The sequence below is a fragment of the Micropterus salmoides genome, unplaced genomic scaffold (assembly GCF_014851395.1).
Source record: "Micropterus salmoides isolate LMB-PRFRI ecotype aquatic unplaced genomic scaffold, ASM1485139v1 Ms_hic_scaffold_1, whole genome shotgun sequence".
Lineage (NCBI taxonomy): Eukaryota > Metazoa > Chordata > Actinopteri > Centrarchiformes > Centrarchidae > Micropterus > Micropterus salmoides.
Window position 1 is genome coordinate 2,356,078 of NW_024040040.1, and position 11,720 is coordinate 2,367,797.

Here is an 11,720-nt window from a genome sequence, read left to right on the forward strand (position 1 = left end):
CAGTATGTTGAGAGAGTTGTTGTTTACTGTTATCAATCTTCATTCTAGATTTGTGTGTGTGTGTTTATTGCAGTTGTTTAGTTGTTTTGTTGCAGCAACAAACCTCCAAGTTACTACAGAGACATATCCCTCTGCCTGGCTCAGCAAGGAAACAGTCTGTGGAAACATAAAGGGAATTTCGTTGAAAAGAGACTAACTTCGAAAGAACCCAATAATATGACTTCTTTATTTAGTCCTGATGCTACATAATCCGGTCCAGCAGGTGGCAGCATGCACCTTTAATGTTGCTCCGTAGTCTGCTCACAAAACCAAACAAGAAGAAGAAGAAGAGCTGTACTTCCGGTGGCTAACATGCTAACTTTTCCTTCACGTTACCGTAAGATGCAGCCGGAGTTCAGCAGCAGAGCCTGCATGTGAGGATAAACGTGTTTAAGTGGACTCCTCAGTTTCACCTCCTGTTAGCTAAGAATGCTAAAGGAAGTTAGCTTGTTAGCAGGAAGTAGCCGGAGCCGGAGCTCGGCCTCACAGTCGGAGCAGCTTCCATAGAGACCAAACTGTATTTTTCACGGAGCCCAAATGTCCAAATGTCCAGATAGAGCTGTCTGAATAGACTCTGTGCTGTTCCCTTTATCTGAACATGTTTAACATCTGAATTATCTCCCGGTGTCCTACGAAGCTAATGCAGTTAGCTTAGCTTGCTAGCTGGAAACAGTCTGGAGGAAAAGCTGCTGTGAATCAGTAAAAATGTCTAAAGTGGAGAACGAGGAGGAACTTTGTGGACAACGCAAACTACTGGACGCTGTTTTCAAGCCTGAAGCAGGTTTGTGCACTTTACTGCTTATTCTCACGGTAAACTGCCTTTACTGCAGTAAAAGTACTAATACCACTCTGTGAAAATAGTGAGGCTTCAGCCAAAGTGAGTTCCAGCAGATGATAGAGACTTCTGGTTAAATAACGTTCAGTTAGTTGCATTTAGATTCCAAAAACAGTGCACAAAAGAAATCCTATATTTTATCTAGATTTACCAGTGTGACAGTTTAAGTGGTAGCTAAATTAACTGGTCTTCAGGATCCTTTGACTGCAAACCAGGAAATACGTTCCAATAACTTTGTTAATTTTACGCAATGTATCGTCACGTAGATAAGATCTTATCCTGCCCGTTGATTCACAGGGATCCCTCCAACCTGCACATTAATTCAAAGCGAGAACTGGACATGATCAGGTAGGTGACTGCGTCGATGCCTGTCAAAACGCTACAAACGTCAATAAATCATCCAGATGTTCATGTTGTTGGTCTGATTTGTGCCACAGTCGGTTTTAATGTGTTTGTAGTTATATACATAAGTGAAACAGTCTGAGGTGTTTATCGCTCAGCTGGAATGCAGAGTGGAGATCGCTGTCAGCTGATAAGCATCGCACCATCACCACATTTATATTCCACACTCTCTGCTATCAACAACATTATACTACCAGTCTTACATTTGTTAATTATCTGACGTCAAGGTGATCTGAAAACAGTTTATACTGTCATACAACCTGTAAGTGAAACAGTCTGGATGTTTACAATCCGCCCGAACTCAGCGTGGAGTATGTGGCAACGGTACTGTATGCTCAAATGAACTACAACGGCTGTATCTACCGTCGCTCATGTCTCATATCACTCACTCATTTGGCAGACAGACACAGAAGTTGGAAGCAGGGGTGTAGAAACTTAAATCAGCTGGGAATGTTGTATACCATGGAAAGGTATGGTCTGTGTGGGTGTGTGAGTAGGGTGAACAGTGATGAATGCATGTAAAATGTGAGTGAACAGTGTTTCAGAATAACTGGCTGGTTTTCCTACCGGTCACCATTTAGACCCACCAAAATCAAACACTAACTGTGAGGTTGAGTAGGGCCACTGCCGACACCGAACTCCCCTCTGATACATAAACTCAGTGGGCAGTTTCACTCTCTTTTTATCACTGGGTATGCATTTGCTCAATCTGCAACAACATGGCACTTTGAAGATGGCCCATGAACCCAAATCGCTCCTTCACATGTGCCTTACCATCAGTTGCTATTTGTTGGTAGTTTTCAGATTAGGCAGTCTGTTCTGTGAAGAGGCCACTTGGAGGGATCATGCGCATTCTTGGCACAGAGTGGGAAATGATCCATTACACAACCTCTGTATGGTATCAAAAACCAACTCCAAACCAAAGTAAAAATCGGTGTGACGAGACTAGATCCTATTTTAACACCGTTTTTTAAGAAATCCTAAATGCCGAATCATATGAAAATTTTGAGCATTTAAAACTTAATTTCCTGCATTCTGTTTAAGTTTTCAGAATCAATTTATGGTGGAAATGGTTTTATTTATGTCAAGGGGCACACAAAATTCAGGTGACAATTCGATTATCTAAAACTACAACAGAATATAATTCAGTGCAGTCTGTCATTCTGTGTTGCTCTCAGATATGTTTCAACTTTTATATCAACAACCCGAACACACCAGCTGTCTCTTGATTTAAGTTAAAATGTTTCAACATTAGTCAAAATGTAAAGACAGATAAGTGGTATGAAAACCTTACAGCAAGAAGAAATTAAATTTTTTATAAAACGTGTATGCATTTCATTCTCTACAGATGTCCAGCTGCTGTTGGTAAGGACAGAAGAGGTTCCCCCTGAGCAGCAGGAGTGGAGTCCCAGTCTGGACCAGGAGGACCCACCAGAGCCCCCACACATTAAAGAGGAACATGAGGATCTCTGGACCAGTCAGGAGGGAGAACAGCTTCAAGGACTGGAGGAGGCTGATATCACCAAGTTCACATTCACTCCAGTTCTTGTGAAGAGTGAAGAAGATGATGAAGAGAAACCTCAGTCCTCACAGCTTCATCAAAGACTCACTGAACTGGAGAAAACAGAATCTGATGGAGAGGACTGTGGAGGACCAGAACCAGCCAGGAACTCTGAAGTAGATGGACATCTACAACAGGCCACTGACAAGACTTCACACTCTGAACCTGAGACTGATGACAGTTGTGAATGGGAGGAGACCAGGGAACCTGGTCAGGTGAAGTCATGTTCAGACCCTCTGCAAAATAACGGTGGATGTACCACTGGTGAGAAATCATTAGCTGCTCTGAGTGTGGTAAATTATTCAGCCAAAACTCAAATCTGAAGAGACATATGAGAATTCACACAGGAGAGAAAGCATATAGTTGTTCATTTTGTGGTAAAGGATTTATACGAAGTTCAAATTTGACCACACACCTAATAGTTCATACAGGAGAAAAACCTTTCAGCTGCTCAGTTTGTAAAACAAGTTTTGGTGACAGAAGCTCTTTGTCCAGACACAGGAGAATCCACACAGGGGAGAAACCATTTATTTGCTCTATCTGTGGTAAAAGATTTGCAGAAAGCTCTAATTTGACCTCACACTTAAGAGTTCATACAGGAGAAAAACCTTTCAGCTGCTCAATTTGTAAAACAAGTTTCCGTGACAGAAGCTCTTTGTCCACACACATGAGAATACATACTGGGGAGAAACCATTTAGTTGTTCAGATTGTGGTAGAAGATTTGCGAGAAATACACTTTTGAGACAACACTCAACTGTCCACACAGGGGAGAAACGCTTACATTGTTTTGTTTGTGGTAAAAGATTTGCTGAAAGCTCAAATTTGACCTCACACTTGAGAGTTCATACAGGAGAAAAACCTTTCAGCTGCTCAGTTTGTAAAGCAAGTTTCAGTCAAAGAAGTGCTTTGTCCAGACACGTGAGAATCCACACGGGCGAGAAACCATTTAGTTGCAGTGTTTGTAATAAAAAATTCCCTCGGCTCGATTACCTCAAATCACACAACTGTGCTGTTGAGAGCAGGGAAAGTAAATAAAGCTGCAGAGAAGCCTTGTGATCATTTTAATTAAGGTTTTATTAGTGTCACAATATTTGGTTGTTTTCAGGGTGCGTTTTGGTATTACTTATTCATTGATTTAAAATGGATTAAAATTGTCTTAGTATTTTACGTCACCTGTACAGCACTGTGTTCAACGTTTTTTTTTAAATATAGTTTATAAATGAAATGACTTGAGTTATCTCCCAACAACACAGTTTATTTCTAATTGAATGGACTTGAGCTCATTATGTGTAAAACCTGAACAGTTGATTCTGAAACTGCTCATACTGTATTTGTGTTAATTTAGAAGTAGTTTGTAATAGTATATCTTTATTTGTATAGCGTGTTTCAGTACCAAAAAAATGCTTTACAGCAATCAATGTGAAACATAGATACACGGTATCGCACACAGTGTGGTGTGCAACGAATCACGTAGTGGTTTGGATAAAGTAAATAAAACATAAATCAGTCAATAAACAAATAACGGAGGAATACAGCACACATTGAAAGCTGTTTTGCATAAATGAGTCTTCAGAAGTGAGATGGAACCAGGAGCAGACTCTGATCTCCTCTGGTAGACTGAGGGGCCCTGATAGCCGAGATCCTGCCTCCTTTGATTTTTAACCTAGACCTTGGAATAGTTAGCAATGTCCTACCAGAGGATAAAAGCTCAAAGATTTGAAAGTGCTGGCCCATGTCTGGCCTTAAAAGTAAAAAAGTCAATCCTTAAAGATTGAAGAAGAAATTTTTACACAAGGTAAACGTCAAGCTGCAGCATTTTGGTGGTGAATTGATTTAGGTATATTAAATTATAATTTATTATTTAGAAAACCTGATAGATACAAGTTACATGATCCAACTGTAAATAATCATTATGCAGAAAGTAAAGTACTTGCAAATTTTTTGGAATCTAAAACAAGCAGTTTCTGGCATTTTCATGTTTTTCTAATGAAGAGAAAAAGGTCGTCGTCCACCCTGATGATTATGTTCATCTAATTTTATCTATAGTGACATAATAAATGGGTGAATAAAAAAATAATGTAGGATCATGTGGATCTAAAAACCAGTGTCCAAAATAATGACATGCCAACAATAAACAGATGGCAAAAGAAAGAGCAAAGGCTCTGAGAAAGTCCAGTTATGAGAGAAATATGACCCCTGGGAAGGTTCCTGTCTTTTTATTAGACTGAACAAACGCTTACATGTTCACGTTTCATAATGCAGATACTCACAGCACAGTATGACAAAATATAGCACTGTTTTTCAAATTATAATTCACACTGTTTAGTGGCTCTCAGCTGTCTGTGAGTCTTCTTAGTATACTGAATTGTTGGTCCCATATCTCGATGTGTGCTATTTCTAAAGCTCACTTCTGCTCATATAATACACATAGAAATCTATACTTTAATGTGTTTATTCTCCTACAAGCACTGCAGTAATACATCTTTTGACTGGTACAATGACGTTTACTCTGATATCCACTGGATGGCAGCAATATCTCAATGAACTACATGCAAAAACAGGGAAAACCAACTGTTCCACTTTTTATGAACATTTCTGCTGATGTTTGTTGTTTATTAGTTTATGTGGAGGAACAGTTTCAGAAACTTCAGGACTTAATAAGAGACACTATTAACCCCTTTTAAACGTGACTTATTAAGACTAATAGTTCAATAAAATGCAGAAAGACAATTATTTTAGACTGTAATGTTTTAAAGGATTTATTCAGGGCTGGATTCACAGTTATTAAAAGAAGTTTAATAGATAGGACAGTGGCAAGAAACGAGGGAGAGCAGATGGGTGACAGGTTGGATTCAAACCCGGGTCGCTGCAGCAAGGGCTCAGCCTTGTACATGGGCTACCAGGTGAGCTAAACCTCGCCCCTGCCTTCAGCGTCTTTGTAAAAGACAATTGCAGTGAATGCAACAGAAGATTAGATGTGGAGTTCTAGGTCCTTTTAAGTTCCTCTCAAAATGTGTCCAGTTCACCACCTGAAGACAAAAGAATAGAAGGTTAATGTCTAAAACGTAGATTCTGATTTTTCTTATGTGAAATTTTCTGATACCAGTGTTTCCTCAGATGATGCTATCTCACTGCACACTGCTTTAATTCACCTTGAAAAGAAAAATACCTATGTCAAAATGATGTTTATTGATTGTAGCTGTAATTTTAATACAGCTGTTCCATCCAAACTGCTGTTAAAACTCAGAGGTCTTGGTTCTGTAATTGGCTATTTGACTTCCTGACAGGCTGAGTAGGTAAAACATACTCGTCTGAATTACTCCTTAGGACCGGCTTGCCTCAGGGCTGCTGTCTCAGTCCACTACTGTACAGCCTTTTCACTCACGACTGTGTCGCCAAATATAACAACAGCGTCATATAATTTGCATATGACACCATATTGATTGGACTAACAGTGATGAGAGGGCCTCTGAGGGAAGCGGACGTTCTATCCATATGGTACATCCTTCTAAATGTCAATAAGACAAAGAAAATCATTGTTGACTTCAGGAGGATCAGGAAATCACACCAACTGCATCCTCAAGAAGGTGCAGCAGAGATTGTACTTTCTGAGGCACCTTTTTAGTATGAATACCAAGGCTCTTGAGAACAACTATTGCTGCACCACAGATAGTATTCTGACAGGCTGCATCACTGTGTTGTTTGGCGACCTGACTGCTCAGGACCACAGACAGCAGGAAAAAGGATTGTCCGAGAACTATCACAACTCCATGATATTCACTCCATCTGCTGCAAAAACAAAGCCCTAAACATCTTTAAGGACACCAGCCACCCTGCTCATGCTGTTTTGTTCACTCGTCCCATCCAATAAACGTTACCAGAGCATCAGATCACAGAAAAACCGACTCAGTAACTGCTTCTTTTGCAGGCAGTCAGGTTGCTAAATAGCTGACGCACCACACACGTTTTGTAAAACATGAATTGCTATCGTGTAATATTATTGTATGTTGTATTAAATATTGTGTGTTGTATATTGTGCACTTCACACTTACTTGTAAATATTTAATGTTATTGGGTATGTATATGGTGTCAGAGCCAGAGTTCAAACATTTCATTGTATTCTTAAACACATGATAATAAAAAGTTGAACCATGAACCTATTAAATTACACTTCAGGTCATTTTAGCAGTGGAACCTCGTCTTAAATTCGAACTTTGGCCCAAACACACACAGAATATTTCTGGATGTTCCAGTGCATTTTTTAGATGCGGAGCCTCTCTGTCTCTCACAGGATACCATTCGCTCTAAAAGATTGGTGTAGACTGAACTCTGCATGGCTCCTCTGCCTCGTGTTGGGTTGGACAGGTTAATTTTACATCAAGGGAGTGATATGCTAATTACATAATAATACCATACTCTTTGTAATATTATTTACAGACCAAACAGTTCCCACCATGAGCAAGCACTACAGGTAGAAACCTCAAGCAGAACCTAAACTGAGGATGGGCGGCAACTCCATTTTTGACTCTCGTTCTCCGCAAGAGGGGAAATTCAGAAGTTACAGCAGCACAAAGACAGAAATAAGTACAATTAAAATGAAGAAATGTACAGAATAAATGGTTATTAGTATTTAAAATTAAAGTAGTATATAAAATTAAAATAAGAATAAAATGGAAACTATACAAGAAACATTTTACTTAAATAACCTTAAACAAATCTCTTATTAATGCTTCCACCACTCTATTATATTTCCACACAGCTTATCTGTTTTATTACCATCCTTGTTCTTGTCTTTATTATCGACTATTTTATTCATTTTTATTTGTTTTATTTTGATTGTCTGATTTTATTTACCTCAGTGCAGAAATGTTTTAATCCTGTTTCAACCATGTAAAGAACTTTGTAATTTTGTTTTGAAAAGGGCTGTATAAATAAAGTTTATTGTTATTATTTTATTTTGTGTTGTACTTAAACTAATACTGCAATACCTACTCAAGCAAAGGGAATGTAAAAGTAATATGATACAGTCAGATATGTATCAACATAACAGTGGACACCAGATTATTATTATTATTATTATTAGTGTGACTATGTAATTATACTTGTTGAGTTGTCTGTATTAATATGCATATTTATAACATTATGCTTTTGTACTCTTTACATTGTGGTATTTTCTATATTTACTTCAGTAAAGGATCTGGATTCTTATACCGTCCTTAATACTTACAGAGATGAGCCTGTAAAATAAGGTTTGATAACCTTTATTTTGAAAATCATCAAATTTTAAGCAAGTGTACTTCCGGCGGTTAACATTACTACGGTAGCGCGTCCGTTACCATGGTTATACACGCGCAGTGCAGCAGCCTGCATGTGAGGATCAACGTGTTTAAGTGGACTCTGTTTAAACTTTCGGGATGTTTCACCTCAGACTCATCTCCTGTTAGCCAAGAATGCTAAAGGAAGTTAGCTTGTTAGCAGGAAGTAGCCGGAGCCGGAGCTCGGCCTCACAGTGTGTATTTTATCAGAGTGAGCTGCGTGTCTGTAACGGAGTGTGTCTGGAGGAAAAGCTGCTGTAAACATGTCTAAAGTCCAAACGCTGAGAGCTTTTGTCCAGCAGCGACTAAGTGCGGCTGCTGAAGAGATATTTGAGCTGTTTGAAAGAACGATAGCAGAGTACGAGGAGGAACTTTGTGGACAACGCAAACTACTGGACGCTGTTTTCAAGCCTGAAGTCCGGTTACACAGAGCAGGTTTGTGCACTTTACTGCTTATTCTCGCTGTAAACAGCAAATCGAAAATTTGCTCAAATATTTCTAGATTTGAGCACCGGCTTGGTTAGCTAGCGAGCCCTCTGGTCCCACAGTCACTCAGACCACTGCAGCCAACACAGCAGACAACTCCAGCAAAAATGACAAAGGAAAGGCCCAAAACTGTAAGATTTTAATGTTTGTACCGCTGTTATTCTGTCATTACACTCTGGGTAATGTTGTAACATTTTAAATTAAACCAAGAGACATCTGGGTCATGAAGAGAGTTCATGAAACCTAGAATCACTTTGGGAAAAAATATTCCATAAACAATATGAAAGGGACTGTCGCTGACTCAGCCGACCTGATTTCCTCGGGCAGGCTGTTCCAGAGCCTCGGGGCCCTGACAGCAAACGCTCTGTCCCCTTTAGTTTTCAGTCGAGACTCTGGAACAGACAACAGACCTCTGCCCGAGGATCTCAAGGTACGTGCTGGTGCGTATAGGACTAAAGGTCAGAAATATAACAAGGCGAGAGGCCATGAAGAGCTTTAAAAGTGATCAATAGAATTTTAAAGTCAATTCTAAAACATACTGGGAGCCAGTGTAATGAAACAACAACACTTGACGGTCCACACAGGGGAGAAACCATTCAGTTGTTCAGTTTGTGGTAAAACATTCACAGTAAGCTCAAACTTGACCACACACTCAAGAGTTCATACAGGAGAAAAACCGTTCACTTGCTCAGTTTGTAAATCAAGATTCAGTGACAGAAGCGCTTTGTACAGACACAGGAGAATCCACACGGGGGAGAGACCATATACTTGCAGCATTTGTGGTAAAAGATTCATTCGGCACGATCACATCAAAAAGCACAAGTGTGCCAGTAAGAACAGTGGAAGCAAATGAAGCTGCAGAGATGCTTGTTGAGCCGATTCCTTTCAGCAAGATTGAAGTACTGAGGGCAAAACTTGACGCAATAAGATAAGTTGGTAAGTTCAAAAATAAGTCTTGCTTCTTTTTAACCAAGATGAAGTCACGTGTTCATTTTAAATCTGTTTTTATTTGTGTTTAAATTATTTTGTCATTTTCCGGGTGCTCTTTGATGTTACATTTATTCACTGATTTAAAATGGATTGAAATTGTCTAAAGTACATCACTATGGTTAATGTGTTGTTTTAAAGTCTGGAATGACTGGACTTTCCTTCCAACAGCACAGTTTATTTCTAATTTACATGACCAAAACAACTTGTGCTTAATCTTTTCAGCTAAGATGAAGCCATGTGAATATTTTAATGTTTTTATGTGTCTCCATTATTCTGAAATTTTCCAGGAACTGTGTGTTTTTGTATTACAGTTGCCTAAAAGTATTTGTTGTCACCTGTACAGCACATGTACAGGTCAACATGTGTTGTTTTAAAATGTGGTTTATAAGTAAAATGACTTGACTTGAGCAGTGGGAGTAAATGAAGCTGCAGAGATGCTTGTTGAGCCAGTTCCTTCCAGCAGGATTAAAGTACTGAGGACAAGTCTTGGCTCAACACTGTTTTTATCTGTCACATTGTTTGGTCGTTTTCCAGGTGATTTTTGGTATAACATGAATTTGAAATGGAAGAAAGTTCTCAAAGTGTTTATGTCACATGTGCTGCACTGTTTCTAAATGAAATGAGTTTATTTTTTAATTGAATGGACTCCCGGTCTTGAATTGATCTCATTATATGTAAAACATGAACAGTTGATTCTGAAACTGCTCATACTGTATTGTGTTATTCCGGTCAGATCGCAAGTGTTTAGACAAACTTTGATTTCACACAGTTTGACAGCTGATGTGTTGGATTTACCAAGTTCCCTTTAAAACAGTTCAGATTTTTCCAGCCTGTTTGTGTGCACTACTCAGCTGCCATATGTTTGTTGAGAGAGTTGTTGATGCTGTAATGATTCTTCACCTGGGTATCTTTATCCCGGACTTGTATTTATGTTTGTTGCAGTTTGCAGTTGTTTTGTTGCAGCAATAAACCTCCTGTCATGGTTCTTGTTTCATGTTTTGTGTTTCCTCTGTTCAGCCTTGTTTATCCTTATGTTTATTTGCAAGATCTGCTTAGTTTTTATTCCTGTGTCTTTGTTCTGAGATCTGCTCATTGTTTCCCGTTTTGATGTATTCTGTGTTATGTTTCTTTCATCCTGGTCCGCTTGTTGGTCTGTCTTGTCTGTGTCCTCATTTGTTTCTGTATTGTGATCATAGTATGTTTAGTGCCTGTCTGTGTCAAGTTATGGTTGTCTCACATAAACTTTAAGGATCAGCTACAAGTCAGTCAGGAAATAAGTAGATGATGATAACTTGTCATTACCAAACATGTTTCTCTGCAGAACATCTTACAACCAGGGCATTATTTGTATTTTTGGTGGAAGTATTAAGATCCTTTATTTCATTAAAAGTACAGCAGTGTAAACGTTCTACATTACCATTACCTCCAAGTAAAAGGCCTACATGAAAAATCCTACTTCAATAGTACAAAAGTATGATTGTATGAAGAAGCCAATTGGAGTAAAAATCATGGTTTGGTCCCTCTGACTGATATACATTATTGGATTACAGTCGAGCTGGATGTTGGATGAGCTAGTTAGACCTATTTTATATACAGTTAGTTTAGTCTAGTTGTTCCCAACCTATGGAAAGGGTCACCTGATAAATCATATGGTCAAAAGATGACTAAAGACAGAAGTTTGTGTTTGTTTTGCATGTGTTCCATGTTTAGTGTCAGTCCTTGTTTCCTGTTTGGTTCTGTCTCTGTTCCCTGACCCTGCTTCTTGTTGCGCCAACAAAAAGTCTCTTGGCTCAGTGTGTTTGTCTGACTCGGATCATGACTGTTTAATCAGTCCACCTACAGGATCACCAACACCAAAGCAGCATCACTGATGGTCGAATAGTTTTTTTTAGATTCACTGAGACTTTATAATCTAAGCAATACACTTATATCTCTCACGTGTGACGGGATGTCGCAAGGGTTTTGATGTCTTTTTCGGGCCTACATGGAACCCTCCATGTACTGTGTTGTGTTAGGACACATTCACATATGAATATCAATGAATGCCAGAAAAATGTGGCAAATTGATACAAATGAAAATGTTGATAATCT

General features: G+C 39.0%; 1 protein-coding gene, 1 long non-coding RNA gene and 1 pseudogene across 2 annotated transcripts in view; 2 read left to right on the forward strand and 1 right to left on the reverse strand.

Moving 5' to 3' along the window:
• The window catches only part of LOC119887775, an 878,746-nt pseudogene that overhangs the window by 193,771 nt on the left and 673,255 nt on the right, over positions 1–11,720 (reverse strand).
• LOC119889520 (NLR family CARD domain-containing protein 3-like) overlaps positions 1–11,720 on the forward strand; it is a 237,846-nt gene that overhangs the window by 155,477 nt on the left and 70,649 nt on the right.
• On the forward strand, positions 336–3,118 carry LOC119916888. Its single transcript, XR_005447186.1, has 3 exons — positions 336–820; positions 1,172–1,222; positions 2,625–3,118. It is a non-coding gene; the product is annotated as an uncharacterized LOC119916888 (long non-coding RNA).